Source organism: Sorex fumeus, unplaced genomic scaffold, assembly GCF_029834395.1.
Source record: "Sorex fumeus unplaced genomic scaffold, SorFum_2.1 ptg000078l, whole genome shotgun sequence".
In the NCBI taxonomy this organism is placed as follows: domain Eukaryota; kingdom Metazoa; phylum Chordata; class Mammalia; order Eulipotyphla; family Soricidae; genus Sorex; species Sorex fumeus.
This window is the reverse complement of record NW_026606135.1, coordinates 5,746,415-5,765,000: the sequence shown is the minus strand read 5'-3', so window position 1 is coordinate 5,765,000 and position 18,586 is coordinate 5,746,415. Positions and strand designations below refer to the sequence as shown.

The 18,586-nt window shown below is 42.5% G+C and overlaps 1 protein-coding gene across 3 annotated transcripts in view; it reads right to left on the bottom strand.

The window, feature by feature from the left end:
* MARCHF8 (membrane associated ring-CH-type finger 8) overlaps positions 1–14,735 on the bottom strand; it is a 116,640-nt gene extending 101,905 nt beyond the window's left edge. For 2 of the 3 annotated variants that reach the window (XM_056130424.1, XM_056130426.1), the window contains exon 1: positions 14,179–14,325. The gene's annotated coding sequence lies outside the window, so the exon portion shown is untranslated. Of the gene's footprint in view, positions 1–14,178; positions 14,326–14,639 lie in introns of those variants that run through there. The other variant, XM_056130425.1, reaches the window with a different exon arrangement.
* Between the last annotated feature and the right edge of the window lie 3,851 nt (positions 14,736–18,586).

Sequence of the window (18,586 nt, the reverse complement as noted above, 5' to 3'; positions counted from 1 at the left end):
ATATAGATATAGAATGACTGCATTCATTTGTGTTATATAAGTATACATATATATATATATTAGAAGATTAATATCCAGGAGTTAGAAGGACTGGTCAATGGATGGAACTACCACAAGTGGGGGGAGGGGGGCTAAGGGTAGATAAGATAGAGACTGCTATAATAATAATATCTGGGAATGATCATGCTGGACAAGATCTGAGAGTTAAAAGTGGCAAAGAAATATTCTTGATAATCTTTCAGTATCAATATTGCAAACCACAATGCCCAAAAAGAGAGAGGGAGAGAGAAGGAGAGAGAGAGAGAGAAGGAGAGAGAGAGAGAGAGAGATAAAAAGCGCCTGCCAAAAAGGCAGGCAGGGGATGGGGGGTAGGGGATGATGGGAGAGAAACTGGGCTGGGGACACTGGTGCTGGGAAATGTACACTCGTGGCAGGATGGGTGTTGAAATACTGTATGACTAAAATCCAATCACAAACAGCTTTGTAAGGGTCTATCTCACAGTGATTCAATAAAAAAATTTAAAAAAACAAACTATCTCGCCTTCCCTAGCCCAAGCTTTTTTCTTCTCCAGGTCATAAAATGGGCTCCTATAACTATAACTAGCTTGATTAATATTCAGGAGAGCTGAAATAAAGTACAGGTGTAGGGTGTAGGGCGCATCCAGTTGTACTCAGGTCTTACTTCTGGCCCTGTGTTCAGGGATCACTCCTGGTAGTGCTTGGAGAACCATATGCAATGCCAGGGATCAAACTGGGTCAGCTTCATGCTTATCACCCGTGCTATCTCTCCAGCTCAAAAACTGCCTTTATTTTTTTTAACTCTGATGACAAAAGAGTAACATTTTCCATTTCTATAGGTTTTTATTTAATTGTCATAATTATCACAACTACCATATGTAAAGTATGTCTTACCATCTCCATTAAAGGATAGAATAACCCAGGCCTAAGGTGATAATGAAAGCATCGAGTTAATATCCTTAACCACAATGCCACCTGGGCATATACCAGAACATTTATAACATTGTCACAAATAAATTAACAAACTTAAGTCTTCCAGTAACTCTCCAAAATGTTAATGCTTTGCTAGCATATAATAATGACCCTTCCTGTGAAGGAGAAGGTATGTGACTCAGTGGTACAATACCTGATTTTAATGCATGAGGCCACCAGTTCCATTCCTGGCATCAACCTACACTGCTGAGTGTGATGCCTGGCACCACTACTGTGGTTTCTGACAACACAACCTCCAGTATGCCACAACCAAATGTATGCAAACATCATGATAGAAGTGTGCAATCCCCAGCAAGAAGTGAAGCCAAGTGGGTGAGCAATATACCCAAGCCTATGTGACCCTTCCATCAAGTCACTGAAACAATTAAAAGGGAAATGCTCACCTCCATCATAAGGGAAATACAAAACAACTAAAATGAATTATTACCTCACATTTGTGATAATACCTATATGACAAAGACCATAAACAACAAATTTGGAAAGATTGTGGAGAAAAACGAATTGTATATTGTTGATGAAAATGTGAACTAGTCTAGTCTCTTCGGAATCAGTGTATAGGTTTTGTAAGATTCTGAAAGCACCATACAAATTAGCAATTCCACTCCAGGTGTTTACAGAAGAATATACAAACTCTAAAAGAATACATGTGCTCCTATGTCCATTGCTGCACTATCTGCAATCACCAAGATACGGAATACCCAAGTGCTCAAGGACAGATGAGTGGATAAAGATGATGTGGCATATATTCAGGACAGAACAGTACTCTCTGTAAAAAATTAGGAAAGCTTGCCATTTGTTACTAAGGGGGGTGAGTGGGAGGGTGTAATTTGGAATGATATGCATCAGAAAGAGAAAGACAAATATTGAATGATTTCATTCATATGATGACCATTCAAAATAAAACAAAAGAAAAAGAACAAGATAAGGAAAAAAATTCACCCCAGTATTTAGATAACAGAACTGAAGTTACCAGAAGGCATGACTCACAAAAGACAAGGGGTTGGGGCAGGGAGCGGGGCGGGGGGGTGGGGGTGCGAAGTCGGGGATCCAACTATGGTTGTAGAAGGTTTTTAACGGGTGTTGGGAATGGTGTTACAATTTACTTTTGAAAAGGTGCAATAATATATTTAGGATACTCCTAAATACATTTATATACATGTATGTATAATACATATAATGTATATATATGTATAATACATATAGTATATATATAATAAATATGCATACATGTATGTATTATATATACACACACAATAATGTAACTCTTTAATTTTTAAATAATACATGAATTTAAAAATTAAATAATGGCATCAAAACCCATAAGCTGCAGAAGATAAAAAGAAATCTGATCACCTTGATATTATCAGTAAGAATATGAACTGTATATTCACTCTAGGAAATAATTTTGGCAATTTCCAAAAATGAAACTAAATATATATCACACAACCTAACAACTGCACTTGATAATATTTATTCTAAGGCAATAAAGTCACATAAAACCCTACACAGGGGACCCAGGAACAGCTCAGTAGTAGAATGCCTGTTTTGCAAGCATGAGATCCAAAGTTTAATCTCCAGAACCACCTCACATGAAAGTAATAGTCCAGCAGAACTGCAGTCTGTGATGGTAAGCACCACAACAAAGTCCATGACTGCCAATGAACACACAATAAAAAGTAAAGTGGGGTGACTGGGAGATAGTTCAGTAGGGCATTTGCCTTGCAAGCAGCTGACCTGAATTCATTTCCCAGCATCTCATATGGTCCCCCAAGCCTGCAAGGAATGACCCCTGAGCGTGGAGCCAGGAGTAATCCCTGAGCACCACCAGCTGTAGCCCCAAAACCAAAAAAAAAAAAAGAAATTAATTAAATTAAAAATAAAAATAAGATAGTGTCTGCACAAAAAATTTTGTAACAATTTTATTTAACTAGTCCTTCAGTTAAATAAATTATAGTATATCCATACAACAGAATACTACATAGCAATGTAAAAAGAATTTTTTTAAAAATGAACTATCTGGACATGCAACAACCAGGACAATTTTTTAAAACTGTGTTGAGTTTTAAAAAAAATCTAGCCAAAAATATGTGATTCCAATGATATAATATCCTTGAACAAAATTTAGAAATGTGAGAACATATTAGTCGTTTCCAAGGGTTAAAAAGGCAGTGGGTAAGGAGAAAGGAAAAGTGAGAATATCTATAAATGGCAACATAAAACAAAAAGGGGTTTCCTGTGGGATGTTTTTCCCCCTAGACGAGCTACAACTTACATTATGGTCCAGATGTCCTACATTAGAAAAATAGTGACATAGAAGAAAATCTGGAAAAGGTAAAATACATCCTTCTACATTATTTTACAACTACAGATGAACCTAGTTTATTTCAAAATGAAACATTTAATTTTTAAAAGTTATAAATGATAATACCTCAAATGAGCAAAGAGGAGTAGCACCCAAAGAAACAAAAAGATTCTGAAGACATAACATATAAAAAGTTATTAATTCAGCAAGGCAGAAAGCCATATCATAAAGTACAAGGCATGATGGATATGGACATAAAGTGAGCTGGTATGCAAATATGATACCAACGGGCTTGGGCCTCAGGTTATCAGAGTGGAAACCTTCTGTCTAAAACAGAGAGATAAAAGTCTACAAATGAAATAACTGGTCGCTTAGGCCCCTAGCCAACCAGTGAGTGCTACCAGAAGCGAGGAACGGTCATAAAAGAAACTAAAACAACTAGAATTTGCTTAGTCATCTTTCTGTAGGCATTTAAAAACTTCATATAAGAGAGAGAATTAAAATATGATGCTCCAAAATCTCTCGAAAACCCATTCCTGGCTGAGACCCCGGGGGTAGTCTTGGAGGGCGGCAGGCACGCCCAGGCAAAGCCCCAGAAGCAACTCCCACATCCCAAAGCTGCCATCGTGCCTCTGGCTGAACCTCTACACCTCTGGACTGAGCACCACAGAGAACATAATCTGCAGGAAACTCCAGGTAGAAGGGTCTTTGTGGCTAAAAATCCTAGGTCTTCTCAGAGTCAGGGGAGGCGACACCTCCCCCATCTTCCCAAACTTCCAGAAGACCCTGCCAGCCATGCCCAGTTACATTAACTGCCCAGTTAACTTCCCAGCTAAATATTCTGGATTTTCTGGAGCTCATGCAAACTCTACAACACTGACATTCCAGTAGTGCATACCAGATTGGATGGGATATAACGCAGAGCCAAACAAAGTAAACTAACAAAAACATTAACACAGAAGGTTTAACTTTCAACAGGAGCTCAGTAAAACCTCAGATAAGAACTGAATGTCCCCATGATGAGATACACAATTTTCACAACTTTTTTTCTACAAAAACAAGGTTTTGATCATTCCCTTAGCCATTCAATGGCAACAAGCAATCCAAAATAATCAAAATTATTGCGGGCCTGCTATGGGTTAGGCTTGAGAGGTGGTTGGGAGACAATGGTGGAGGGAAGGTGATAGTGGTGATGAGATTGGTACTGGAATACAGAATTCCTGTAACGAATCATCATGAACAACTTTATAAACCATGATGTTTAAAGTCTGGGAGGAAAAGATGCTCCAACTAAGCAATGGAAATAACTCAGAAAATCTGTTGATGACTAAACTTGGTTATTGGCACTTAAAGTGACTGGACGCAAATAGACACAAAGCCTGCTCAAGACTGTACTGGCAGAAAAACAACTCCGGGCTGAGAATGTCTTTTCCAGAACAAAAAGACAATCTCTGGAAGTTCAACTTTGTACATTTAGGCCAACTTCACAGAATCCAAGGAGATCATTCTCCCAACATCAACTGTGTCTGTATGATATGGCCAAATACATAATAGAAAATGAAATCTCCTAGGGGACGTGCCTTGGGTACATGAAGGAAACGGGATGTGGCTATCTCCTGAAGGCAATTCCCTTCCAAGAAGGGGACTTTTCCTTTATGTCTGTCCACAAAGATTATAGAATCCCTGAAGGAATGATGCTATGCTTCACCTTTCAAATGAGATCTAGCAACTTTGTGCTCTTATCATGCATAGTGTGCCTTGGTTCACCTGAAAAAGAACTGAGATCCAGACTGAGACACCTGAGCATCACTCAGAATAGGAGGCAATGTCTACTTAGATTAGTGTGGTCTGTCTACACATGGAAGAATGAAACACTTTGCAACCAGAATGGCCAGTTCCTGAACAAATCAGGAGATTACATTTTCCAGTCTCCCTTGCAAATATATTAGAAGTCGAGTGATTGCTTTCTGGTCAATATGATGAGGCAAGTAATGTCAGCCACTTCTATGTCTGGCCTTTAAAAACATCCACTGACACTCTCCAGCTCCACCTTCTACTGACACTTTGGAAGCCAGCTGAGAGTTACAGCTGGAAGAGTTACATCCAAATTGTGATGGGTTTGGCATGACAGACATATATATTTCTGGTTTCTACTGACATAATTATTAGCACAGCACAATGTTTTCAAACTGTTCATGTTCATACAAATCATTTTATTCTGACATAGTAGGTTTGTGATACAGCTTAAGAATCTATACTTCTAACAAGCACCAAGATAATGTCTTTGTGGCTGGTCAAGGAATACACTTTGAGGAATAACAGCGAAAATTGCCAAAACTAAGTATAGGGGGAGAACAGACATTTCTCTGGAGAGACTGAAAAATGCAGAGAAAAAGAAACAGCTGACATGGGAAGTTGGTAGTAACCTCTCATCAAAATATTCATTCTTAATTTCTCTAAAATAAAATAAAAATTTCCAGGTTAAAAACTCTAAACAAACACATCACTTCCAACTGAATTCAGGTTTACATTAATCCAAAGACAGGATTATGGAACACACTAAAACAAAACGCCTCCAGAGAAACACAGAGATTGATGGGAAAGGTGATATGATAGAGCATTTGATAAAAATTAATACATATGAGAAGTTATATAGGGGCTGGAAGAACTGTACAGCAGGTAAGGTGTTTGCCTTGCAAACGGCTGACCCAGATTTGATCCCAGGCACCACATATGGTCCCCCAATTCCCCTGGGAGTGATCCCTGAGTGCAGAGCCAGGTGTAAGCCCAGAGCATAGTCATGTGTGGTCAAAATATAGTTATAACTGTCACTGTCTTACCATTGTTCATCGATTTTCTCGAGTGGGCCCAGTAATGTCTCCATTGTGAGACTTTGTTGCTACTGTGTTTGGCATATCGAACACATCACGGGTAGCTTGCCAGGCTCTGCCGTGTGGGCGAGATACTCTCGGTAGCTTGCCGGGCTCTCCAAGAGGGGCGGAGGAATCGAACTCGGGTCGACCATGTTGGCCGCTTGCAACGCAAATGCCCTACCCACTGTGCTATCGCTCTAGCCCAGTTATAACGGGTTAAAAGAATTTAAGTTATTTGTAAAGATACATAATAAAGGAAATATGGGTGCTGGGGAAATAGTTTAAGTGATAGAGTACATGCCTAGCACACACATGACCCTGACTCCAAATCCTACCACTATATGGTTCCCCAAGCACTATCAGGAGGCTTAAACATCAATCCATCAGACCCATAGAATACTTTAAATTGTGTACTCAAAAACATCATGCCATGAGCACCAGAAGATATGCAAAGAATGTTCATATTATCACTCTATTAACAGGGGGAAAGTCTGATAACACAATCATTTCTCAAAACTGAAAAGATCAAATAATGGAATATATAGTACAAGTATATAATGTAGCAATGAAACATCAATAAATTAGTCATATAAAAATATGGACTCTCTAGTCTGATACTACATAGGACAAAAGACCATACAGCTGACAAAGAATTAATATCCAAAATATTTAAAGCACTCACAAATCTCTGTATCGTTCCAATTTTAGTTCAAGCCAGGTTCAATTCCTCCGCCCCTCTCAGAGAGCCCAGCAAGCTACCAAGAGTATCTCGCCCGCACGGCAGAGCCTGGCAAGTTATCCGTGACGTATTCGATATGCCAAACACAGTAACAACAAGTCTCACAATGGAGACGTTACTGGGACCATTTGAGCAAATCAATGAACAACACAGTGCTACAGTGCTACACAAAATTCAACAAGAAAATAGCAAAAAGACCCATTAAAAATGGCGAAATTTCTGCCTACTCTAGATGAAGTCCCAGTGACCAAGAGCTTCCACAAGCAAGGCCCAGGTATGCGGGTTCCAGGACGGAATCTCCAGACTGCATGGCAGCAGAGGAATTGGTTTGTCCCTCCCCAGGCCCCCAACAGCCCAAAAGACTGGCTGTCATGCCCACAATTTGCGTCCAGGCGCCATCTGAGCACACCAACAGCCCTGGCCCAGAGACACAGCAGCAAGTCCTGAAAGACGCCACAGTGCTGGAGATATCTCCGGGACCCATACCGAGCCAATATCACCAGGGCACCCCAGATGCAGCAGGTGTGCTCTCCCAACCTACTCCAGAAAGAATCCTGCAACCAAGAGCTTCTACAAGCAACCTCTCCCCAACCTCCCCGCCCCAGCATTCGGGTCCCAGGACTGAATCTCCAGGCCGCCTGGTGGCAGAGGACCCAGGCTGCCCCTCTCCAGGTCCCCACCTACCAAGCAGACTGACTATCGCGCCCACAATTTGCTTCCGGGTGCCATCTTAGTGTACCAACAGCCCTGGTCCAGAGACTCCTAACTGGATCCCAAAATGGATTAGTGCCATACAGAGATGTCTCTGGAACCCAACCACTTACAATCTAGAAATTTACATTTTTTACAATCATGGCCATGTGAGCTCTCATGATATTCAAAATGAACAATGGAAAATAAATTATCTAGCATCTGCCCCTGGCAGGTAGGCTTTAATGGTGGTGGGAAATTTCAAGCAAAACATAATGCCCAAAATTAGAGAGAGAATATTGGAGAAACTGTCTGCAATAGAGGCAGGGTGAGGACTGGGATGTGGGTGGTGGAAAATGTGCACTGGTGGAAGGATGGGTGTTTCATCATTGTGGCTGAGTCTCAAACATGAAAGCTTTGTAACTTTATCTCACAGTGATAGATTTTTTTTAAAAAAAGTAATATGGAGTTCATGCTCAATTCAATCAGCTTAATCAATGGCTGAAAAAATAGCAGTATTCCTACAGTATTAAAAAAAATTAAAAAATTAAAAATTAAAATAAATAAATAAAAATGGGGGGAAAAGTTGAACAAAGACAGATGTCTGAGAGGCACGTGTAAATGTGTTCATCATTACAAATTATCAGGAAAATGCAAATCAAAATAATAAGATTATCACCTCACAGTAGTGAGAATGACCCATATTAAAAAGTCCAGAAGTAACAGTGATGAAAAGTGGGGAGCCGGGGAGGAACACACACACAAACTTTCATTCACTGCTGACTGGAACAATCTCAATGAACAAACAGAATGGCGATTTCTCAAAAAATTAAAATTACGCTCCACATTACTAGTCATCAGGGTGATGCAAATAAAAACAACAATGAGATATCATCTCACACCACAGAGACTAGCACACATTCAAAAAAACAAAAGCAACTAGTGCTGGCATGGATGTGGGGAAAAAGGGACACCCTTTCACTGTTAGTGGGATGTTGACTGGGTCCAGCCTTTCTGAAAAACAATATGGACAGTCCTTCAAAAACTACAAATTGAGCTTCCATATGACCCCACAATGCCATTTCTCAGATTATCCCATGGATGCAAAAAAAAGCACAGTAGAAATGACATCTGTACCTATATGTTCATTGCAGCACTGTTCACAATAGCCAAAATCTAGAAACAACCCAATTTCCCTAGAACAGATGACTAGTTAAAGAAACTCTGGTACATCTACACAATGGAATACTATACAGCTGTTAGGAGAGATGAAGTCATGAAATTTTCTTATAAATGGATAGACATGGAGAGTATCATGCTAAGTGAAATGAGGCAGAAAAAGGACAGACATAGAAAGACTGCACTCATTTGTGGAGTAAAGAATAACATAACATGAGGCTGACACCCAAGGACAGTAGATACATAGGTCGGAGGATTGCCCCATGGCTGGAAGCCTGCTTCATGAGCGGAGGGGAGAGGGCAGCTGGAATAGAGAAGGGATCACTAAGAAAATGATGGCTGGAGGAATCAGTTGGGATGGGAGATGTGTGCCAAGAGTAGATAATGTGCCAAACCTGATGACCTCTCAGTGTCTGTATTGCAAACCATAATGCCAAGTAGAGAGTATGGGGAATACTGTCTGCCATGAAAGCATAGGGAGGGTGGGGAAGGGGGGTATACTGGGGAGATTGGTGATGGGGAGTGTGCACTGGTGGACATTCATTGTGTGTTTGATCATTGAGTGTTTGATCATTGTGTGACTGTAACCCAAACATGAAAGCTTGTAACTATCTCATGGTGATTCAATAAAATTTTTAAAAAATTTCAAATTAGAATTACCATATGATCCAGAAATTCTACTCCTAAGAACACAGAAACATTATTTGAAAAAGATATATGCTTATCTACTTACTGAAGCACTATTTACAAAAACTGACATCAGAGATGTATAGATGGAAAAATCCTGGGGGAAAATATATTTATATATATATTTTAAAACATATTATATATAAAGATATATAATGTATATTTGATATATAATATATATTTTATATATATAATGGAATAGGGCTGGAGTGATAGCACAGCGGTATGGCGTTTGCCTTGCACGCAGCCAACATGGCCAACCCGAGTTCGATTCCTCCACCCTCTCGGAGAGCCCGGCAAGCTACCAAGAGTATCTCACCCGCACGGCAGAGCCTGGCAAGCTACCCGTGATGTATTCGATATGCCAAACACAGTAACAACAAAGTCTCCAATGGAGACGTTACTGGGCCCGCTCGAGCAAATCAGTGAACAACAGGAGGACAGTGACAGTGATAATGGAATAATACTCAGCTACAAGATGAAAGCTTGTATTTTTCTAGTCTGATGCAACTAGAGGGGGTCATGTTAAGCAGAGTAAGTCAAGAGAAAAACAAATACCCAGGAGCTCACTTATATGTAAAATATAAAGAAACAAAGCAAGAGAACAATGGCTGCTGGAAACAAATTCTTAGACTCAACAGAATTAAGTTTACCAAAGTGGTGGGCTGCAGTCTGGGGAAAAGAAAGACAAGGAAAAACTTAAGAGACATAAGTATAGGATCCTATATTGGCACTTTGCTGGTAGGTATGGTACAATAACATTGTATGCCTTAGACATTAATATTCACGCTGTCAATATATTAACTAAATAAAGAAGTATAAGTGTATATAAAATAATACTAGTATTAAGTTGAGCAGCACAGAGATAAAAACTATATGGATATTCAAATGTGTAAACTTTTTAAAAAAACAGAAAATAATAAAATATAAAATATAAATATATAAAATATAAAATAAAATAAAAAATAATAAAAGCAAATTGTAAGGTAACAGTTATGTCTGTGATAAGGCAAAAGGATACAGTGAGAGAGAACAATTAAAAGGTAAAGGTAAAGGCCCTCCCGTTGATCGTCGATTTGCTCGAGCGGGCCCAGTAACGTCTCCATTGGAGACTTTGTTGTTACTGTGTCTGGCATATCGAATACTCTCGGTAGCTTGCCGGGCTCTCCGAGAGGGGCGGAGGAATCGAACTCGGGTCGGCCATGTTGGCCGCTTGTAAGGCGAACGCCCTAACCGCTGTGCTATCGCTCCAGAGAACAATTAAGGGGCTTTAAAGCTAGTAAAGCTACCCAGCATCATATCACGCAAGTAGTCCTAAATTCTCTGGTTCTTGCATTGAACTGTCCAATGCAACTGGACAAGCACTGCTGAGAGTGACCCATTTGTACCTTGGGAGGCCCCCCACTACTACAAAGTACTAATAATACAAGGTTGTATAGATGGCAGTCATTATAGAATAATAGCATTTAAATTCTAAACATATTTTCTAATTATTATCATGATCACCATCAAGATCATCCTGTTGTTCGCCAATTGCCTCGAGCAGGCACCAGTAATGTCTCCTTCGTCCTAGCCCTGAGATTATAAAATGTGCCACATTCAAGGTTCTTTCAGGGTTAGGAGAATGAAACCCATCACTATCACTGGTATTTGGCATATTGGGTACGCCACGGGGAGTTTGCCAGACTCTGCCACGTGGGCAGGCTATACTTGGTAGCCTGCCAGGTTGTCAAAGCAAGAATGAGATAATAAGATGTCGTGTGGGCACAAATGCGACTAAAAACTTTTCAAAGTCTTTATTTTTTTAACTTTAAAATTTATTGTTGAGTTCCTTATTCATAAAGTCAGTAAACTTTTTTGTTTTCTTTGTGTGTGTAGTGGGCTGGAGCGATAGCACAGTGGGTAAGGCATTTGCCTTGCAAGCGCCTGACATGGCCGACCCGAGTTCAATTCCTCCACCCCTCTCACAGAGCCCCGCAAGCTACGGAGAGCATCTCGCCCACACAGCAAAGCCTGGCAAGCTCCCTGTGATGTATTCGATATGCCAAAAACAGTAACAACAAGTCTCACACTTTGTTGTGAGATGTTACTGGTGCCCACTCAAGCGAATCAATGAACAATGAGAGGACAGTGCTACGGTGCTACAGTTGTGGGACACATTCAGGGGTGCTAGGGGGTTACCACTGGTTCTGCACTCAAGAATTATTGCAGGAGGTGCTTGGGGAGCCATCTAGGATGCCACGAATCTAACCCAGGTTGGCTGTGTGCAAAGCAAATGCTCTAACCACTGCACTATCTCTCCAACCACCAATTTTTTATTTTCAAATTGAGTTCTTTTTATAGAGATATGAGTTCTCTAGATACTCTAGATAATATCTTATTATTAGTTTTATGATTATCTTCTACAGAAGCGTTCTACTGACAGGAAAACAACAGAACTTCTAATATGCTATTGGTAGGGAAATAAAACAGTACAACCACACAGAAAAAAAAATCTGACAAGGTCTAGTAAGATGACAAATGTGTACACTTGTGTACAGCAGAATCCTGGGTGTTTGCCTCTGGAAATCCTTATACTTGAAAAAAATCCTACATGGATAGAACGGTGGGGGAAAAAAATCCATGAAAATAAAACAGTAAACTAAGTGGAGAAAAAACACATTATGTAGCATTTACATGAAATTCAAAAATATTTTAAAGTAATCAGTGTTTTACACAAATTTATGTGTAGAAAACAAGACTGAAGAAAAGCAAAGAAAGGGAGTCAGAGAGCAGTCAGGATGAGGCACTCAGGTTTCAATGGCGTAGGTAATATTCTATTTTTGAATTTCGTAGATGCAGATCTCGTAGTTTTGTATGTGTAGCATTTCATAAATTTTTCAAAGGGCTATTAGAGAAGCAAAAGTTCTAAATATAGGCATGGCCTATGCAATATTTATATTAAAAATTTATTCAGTATTTAAGTGATTAAGTGATTCAGTGAAATTCAAAACCGGTAGTCTATATTTTTTCTGGCAACCCTAAAACATGCTAAAGGGTGGTGCAGCATCTCAAAACGTAGAATGAAAAATGATAATTACGCCATAGAGGATAGTACAGAGAATATGTGGGCATTCGCTTTGCACAAGGTCAACCTGGGTTAAATTTCCAGCCCCTCCATAGAATCCCTGAGCCCACCAAGAGTGATCCCTGAGTGTAAAGCCAGGAGTAAGACCTGAAGCACCGCTGACTGTGGCCAAAACAACAGAAAAGAAATAAAAATGCCTGTCCTCAACCAAGAAAAAAAGTAGAAAGGTACAGTAATCAGTTTCCTCACTAGGTAACAGAAACTGACAACAACAAGGTAAGTGACTTGCTAAATTTAAAGAGCCAACAAGAGAGTCTACTTTACAATGAAAAAGGTACTTTACCAGGTACCTTGGGTTCTATTCACCATCCAGTTGATGCCCACTTTGGCTTACCATCCAGAAGCAGCAACGCAGATGCAGTTAAAGGCTATCGGCTTCCTCTTTTACTATCAAACTTGCTTTATAGTTTCAGAAACTGACTAGAGTCAGTTTCAACTCTAGTTTCCAAAAATAAATTAGGAAACTATTTTTTATTAACTTCCCCCCCCCAAAAAAAATCCCTGAAAACTTTTTTGGAGGATCTACACACATGCCCTAACACTGATGTTCATTCACTATAGGAAAAGAGGGCCACATTTTCTTCTAGACCCAGTTCTCTGAAAATACAAAATTGCCTTGCTTCAGGGTCTCAAAATTTAGAATATGTCCACCATATTTCATAACTCTGAAGAGCTTAGTTCCATTTTTCATGTTTTCAGAGAAATCATCCTAATCCTTTCATTAGCTCTCATAAAAGTTTAGTTTTAAAAAGGAATCTGCCACTCCCATTTTGTGCCTAAGCAACCAAACCATGTCAAGAGCAAAAAGAAAAAAAAAAAAAAACTATGCTCCAACTTCTCCCGGGAACGGAATGCAAGAAAAGATGACGAGAAAGTTCTTTATTCCTGGCCTTTCCTATTATGAAGCACATACTGTCTCTCCAGCTGCATGACATACATTTGAACAACAATCAAAGAAAAAGAGAGCACACAGAAAGGATTCAACTTCCATATCCCATCAAAAGTCCTCAATTCTGAAACAGAGTTTCTAAAGGAAAGACCTCTTGGGCTGGAGCACAGCGGGTAGGGCATTTGCCTTGCACGCGGCCGACTCGGGTTCGATTCCCAGCATCCCATATGGTCCCCCCTGAGCACCTCCAGGAGTAATTCCTGAGTGCAGAGCCAGGAGTAACCCCTGTGCATCGCCAGGTGTGACCCCAAAAGCCAAAGATAAATAAATAAATAAATAAAGCAGAGACTTCTTGGGGGGAAGAGGGGGCCCGGAGGGGGTCAAAGGGGATGAGGGTAGTGGGGAGAATGTGACACAGATCCAAGTTTCTCTTACACGTTGGCCAAAGAAGAAAGGTTCCGCTATATTAAGGGGGGCGGGGGGGGGGGGGGAGTTGGGGTGGACTGCCTGCAGGAAGCAGAATCTACACCCGTGATGACTTCTTGCAATTCCTTTTCACTGGAAACTCGACCCAGGTGAACAACAACCCAAATCGTGCGGAGTCGATGACAGACTTCGGGGGGGGGGGGGAGTAGCAATTAAAAGGGGGGTCGCGGGGGGAGGGGAAGGGGGAATATCTACCTCCGCTTTCCCCGTGGCAGCGTCCAATACACGCGGTCTCCCTCGCGATCGCACACGCCAGAAGGGGACGGTGCTGGCGCAGCCCCCGGCCCAGGCTCCTCATCGACGCGGCGCGCGCTCGGGGCGGGATCGAGGTCCAGGGCGGACTTTCCCCGCGTCTCCCGGCGCGGCCTGGCACTGACTCACGCGACGCGACCCGGGGCCTCCGCGCCCGCTCTGTGGTGTCCGGCTCGGCCCGAGAGGCAGCCTCGAGCCCACGGCCCGATCCCGCCGTCGCCGCTCAGCCGGGCCCGCGCCGGTCCCCAGACCCCGGATGACGCACCGGCCCACCTGTCGCGGAGCTCGCCGCCAGCAGCCACACCCCCGCCGTGGCCCCGGCTGGGCCGCCGGGTCCCGCGGCCGAAGGCAGCGGCTGCTGAGCGCGGCGTGGGGTCCGCCCGTCCCCCGGCAGCGCGAGTTACCTCAGGTGGGCGCGGGGCTAGCGGCTGGGCCGCCCCGGCCTGCCCCGAGCATGCCTGAGACGCGGACGCGGCAGGTCCACAGCTCGGCCGCCGCCGGGCCTGCCCACTGTGCCCTGCCCGAGAACGCCAACTGGGCTGTCACGTGACGCGCGCGTCACGTGCTCGCCTCGAGGGTGGGCGGAGCCGTTGCCTAGCGACGCGGCAGCCGCAGCTGGCGGAGGAGGCGGCGGCGGGGCTGCTGGCTGGTGGGTGGGCAGCGCTCCCGGCGCACCTTCGTGCTTCGGCCGCGGGGAAGGTTCGAGGCTTCAGGGCCCCCCCTGCCAAGATCGGAGACTCCCACCCACCCTAGCGTTGTCCTTCAGGGAACCCCACCCCCCACCCCCACCCCGGGCCTGACCGCTTGTTAGTGTTTGGGCAGGAGAAGGAGATTATTTGGTTGGCGGTATGCTCCAGCCATAGCACAGCGGGTAGGGCGTTTGCCTTGCACGCGGCCAACATGGCAGACCCGAGTTCGATTCCTCCGCCCCTCTCAGAGAGCCCGAGCTACCGAGAGTATCTCGCCGGCAGGGCAGAGCCTGGCAAGCTCCCCTTCGCCAGACACAGTAACAACAAAGTCTCCAATGGAGACGTTACTGGGCCCGCTCGAGCAAATCGATGAACAACAGGAAGAGAGTGACAGTGGCAGTGACTTTGCAGAAGTGGAGCTTTCGGCATTACCAGTTTCTCCAAAATTGTTCATTATAGGTGTCAGAGCAATAGTACAGGGTGTAGGGCACCCCATCATGGTCCTCTTAGCCCACCAGGAGTGATCCCTGAGCACAGAGCCAGGAGTAAGTCAGGAGCAGTGCCAAATGTGGTCCAAATCAAACAAAAAATAAATGTTTGTCATAAAAACAATAGTCTATATTACTTCATAGTAAATTCATGAGTAAATTATGAGAATGGCCAGCAAATGTTGTTTTTATTTTTTTTAATCTATTGGACAATTGACTACTCCAGGATATTCTGATTATTCAATGCAATTATGAGCACTTTGCATACTTAAGAGCAAACTGACAGGGTCAAATTAATGAATTCAAAATATCTTCAGTTCAGTACAAGGCCAGGGCCAAGAATGTAGGTCTAGGGTAGTATATGCTTTACAGCACCACCACTAACACACTCGCGCGCGCACACACACACACACACACACACACACACAATCAAATATCCTATTTTTGTAACAAACTTGAATGCATCTTTTTTTTTTTTGCTTTTTGGGTCACACCTGGTGATGCACAGGGGTTACTCCTGGCTCTGCACTCAGGAGTTAATCCTGGCGGTGCTCAGGAGACCATATGGGTTGCTGCAAATCGAACCCAGGTCAGCCACTTGCAAGGCAAATGCCCTACCCGCTGTGCTATTTCTCCAGCTCCGAATGCATCATTTTTTAAAAGTACAACATACAGTGATAAATTTCACATATCCATCTTAAAACAGTTTGCAAGGTTAGCTACCGCAACCTGGTTGACTTCTATTGCTTCAGGCAGGAGCTGTTCCATAAAGAACAAAGATATGACTATTATCTTCCACTGATATATCCCATGCCTAGACCAGAGCTGCTTAAACTTTTCCCACCTCTTGTTACCTAATAAATGTAGTCAAGAGAAGCACTGACAGAAACTCTTTAGATTCATTGTGTGTTGTTGATTTTGAATAAAGTTTTGGTGGTGATTCTTTCAAAAATCTTACACTGTTTCCGACTTGTTTGCAATTCCCACATTTATACTTATGCTCCAAAGGGTTCAGTAGCTAAAACCTAGACATATCCTGGGTAGTAAAACATGTTGGCTGATGTAGGGATATGGATTCCTAGCCGCCTTCTGTCGGTAGTAGGAAAGAGCCTTCCAGATCTAGAGGGCTATGTGAGTTAGCCAGTTGTCATGGAGACAATACAAGCATGAATCCTGATTCAGCTGTAACTACCTAGCTGTAGTTAACGTTTTCATTTCTCTAAAGGAAAAAATGTATTGACTTGTTAGTAATGAGCATGGAATTAGTAGTGAGCATGCTGACATGGCACTTTGAAGTATCCAATAAATATGTATTCAATAAATGTTAAGCATACACCTAGAAGAGGAGGTCAGAGTCCTCAGGGAAAGGGAGCTGACAAATCGGATGTGTCTATGTCCTTGCCACCCAGACTAGAGTTGAGGCTAACACTGCCATCAAGGGAACCAAGCCTCGTTGAGAAAAAAAAGTCTTCATTTAGAATGAAAGACCATCAGTAAGGTGATCATTCATGGGTGACCAAGTGCTAACTCCAAGGGAAGTGCTGATCTTGTAGCAGGGTAGCAGTGGAGTAATTTCAACTCCCCTTAGTGGTGACAAGGAGTCCAAATTAACCTTCCCATTGCCTTAGTGTGCATAGTGAAAGCATCAACTCCGTGTTAGGGCATGTGGAGGGGGGGAAAAGGAATTTAGGCCTCGGTCGTGTCACCAGCCAGAGTCAAAGTGACTCTCCACTGAAGATCTAGACTCTAACCTTTCTATTTTTACCAGAATTTAACTGCAAGCAACAAAAACATATTGAGAAGGAAAGTGCCTGCCATAAGAGGCAGGCTGGGAGTGGTAGTGGGAAATGGACACTGGTGGAAGGATAGGTGTTGGACCATTGTATGACTGAAACCCAATCTTTAACAGCTTTGTGAAAAATAACAAGAAAACATTGTCAGTTGAAATGGATCACAAGAAGTCCTGAACTACTAAGCTACTAAGATGTAAAACTATGGTCTGGTACAGCCAGTTTTGAATTTGTTTCCAAATTCCAAACCTTTTTCTTTTTTTTTGGCTAGTAACAATGAAGAGGTGCCTTCACTCCCTTTGGTTTTCCTTGACGTGGGCCTTTCTGTGCCTTTCTTTTCCCAAGGAAGACTTCCAAGGGAATCTTTAGGAGCATCATTTTTTACTGTTTCTACTTTTTTTTCCTTAAATTTTTATTAGTGAAATACCATGAGGTACAGTTGCAGACTTACAAATGTTTGTGCTTGGGTTTCAGTTATACAATGATCAAGTACGCATCCCTCCACCAGTGCTCATTCTCCACCACCACCAGTCCCAGTATCTCCCCCCATCCCCCCATCCCACCCTACCTCTGTGGCAGGGCATTCCCTTTTGCTCTCTCTTTCCTTTTGAGTACTGTGGTTTGCAAAAGAGATATTGAGTGGCAATCTTGTTCGGTCTATAGTCTACTCTCAGCACGCATCTCCCATCCGGAGAGGAACCTCCCAACACCCTTTATTTGGTGCTCCCTTCTCTATCTGAGCTGCCTTTTCCCCTAGCGTGTGCTAGGAGTATCATTTTTTCTATCTAATTTCTGTTGATTTATCTTTAACAAGAGGCCTAAATTGACCTGTAGTATTTAAAGTCACAGGATTGAATGAGATCAGAGATGTAAATTTCACACTTTTTGACCTTAAACCAGTGTACAAAACATACTTCACAGGAGCCAAAGAGATAGCGGATGGGTAAGGCACTTGCCTTACATGGGGCTGATCTGGATTCAATCTCCAGCATCCCATATAATCTCCCATGCTTCACCAGGAGAGATTCCTGAGCTCAAACCTCTGAATAAACCCAGCTGGATATGACCCAAAAACAAAAAAGAAAAAATACACTGCACAAACTGACCAAATACATACGTATTTCAAGAAGCAAATTCACACCCTCCCTCTCTCTCAATGTAATTTTTATCTTCTTCCATATAGTTCCATTTTGTAAAACCTCAGCTGCCAGTTCAACACATTTTGGGGAGGATCACATCCATCAATACTTGGCCAACCAGGAATTAGGACCCAGAATTGCAGCACTCCTAGAATCCAGCAGAGCTTAAAGCGATCAGAGTACATCTATCTGTGCTTAGGTGTCCATTTGGTGCCAGGGATCAAACTTCGAACTTTCTACATGCA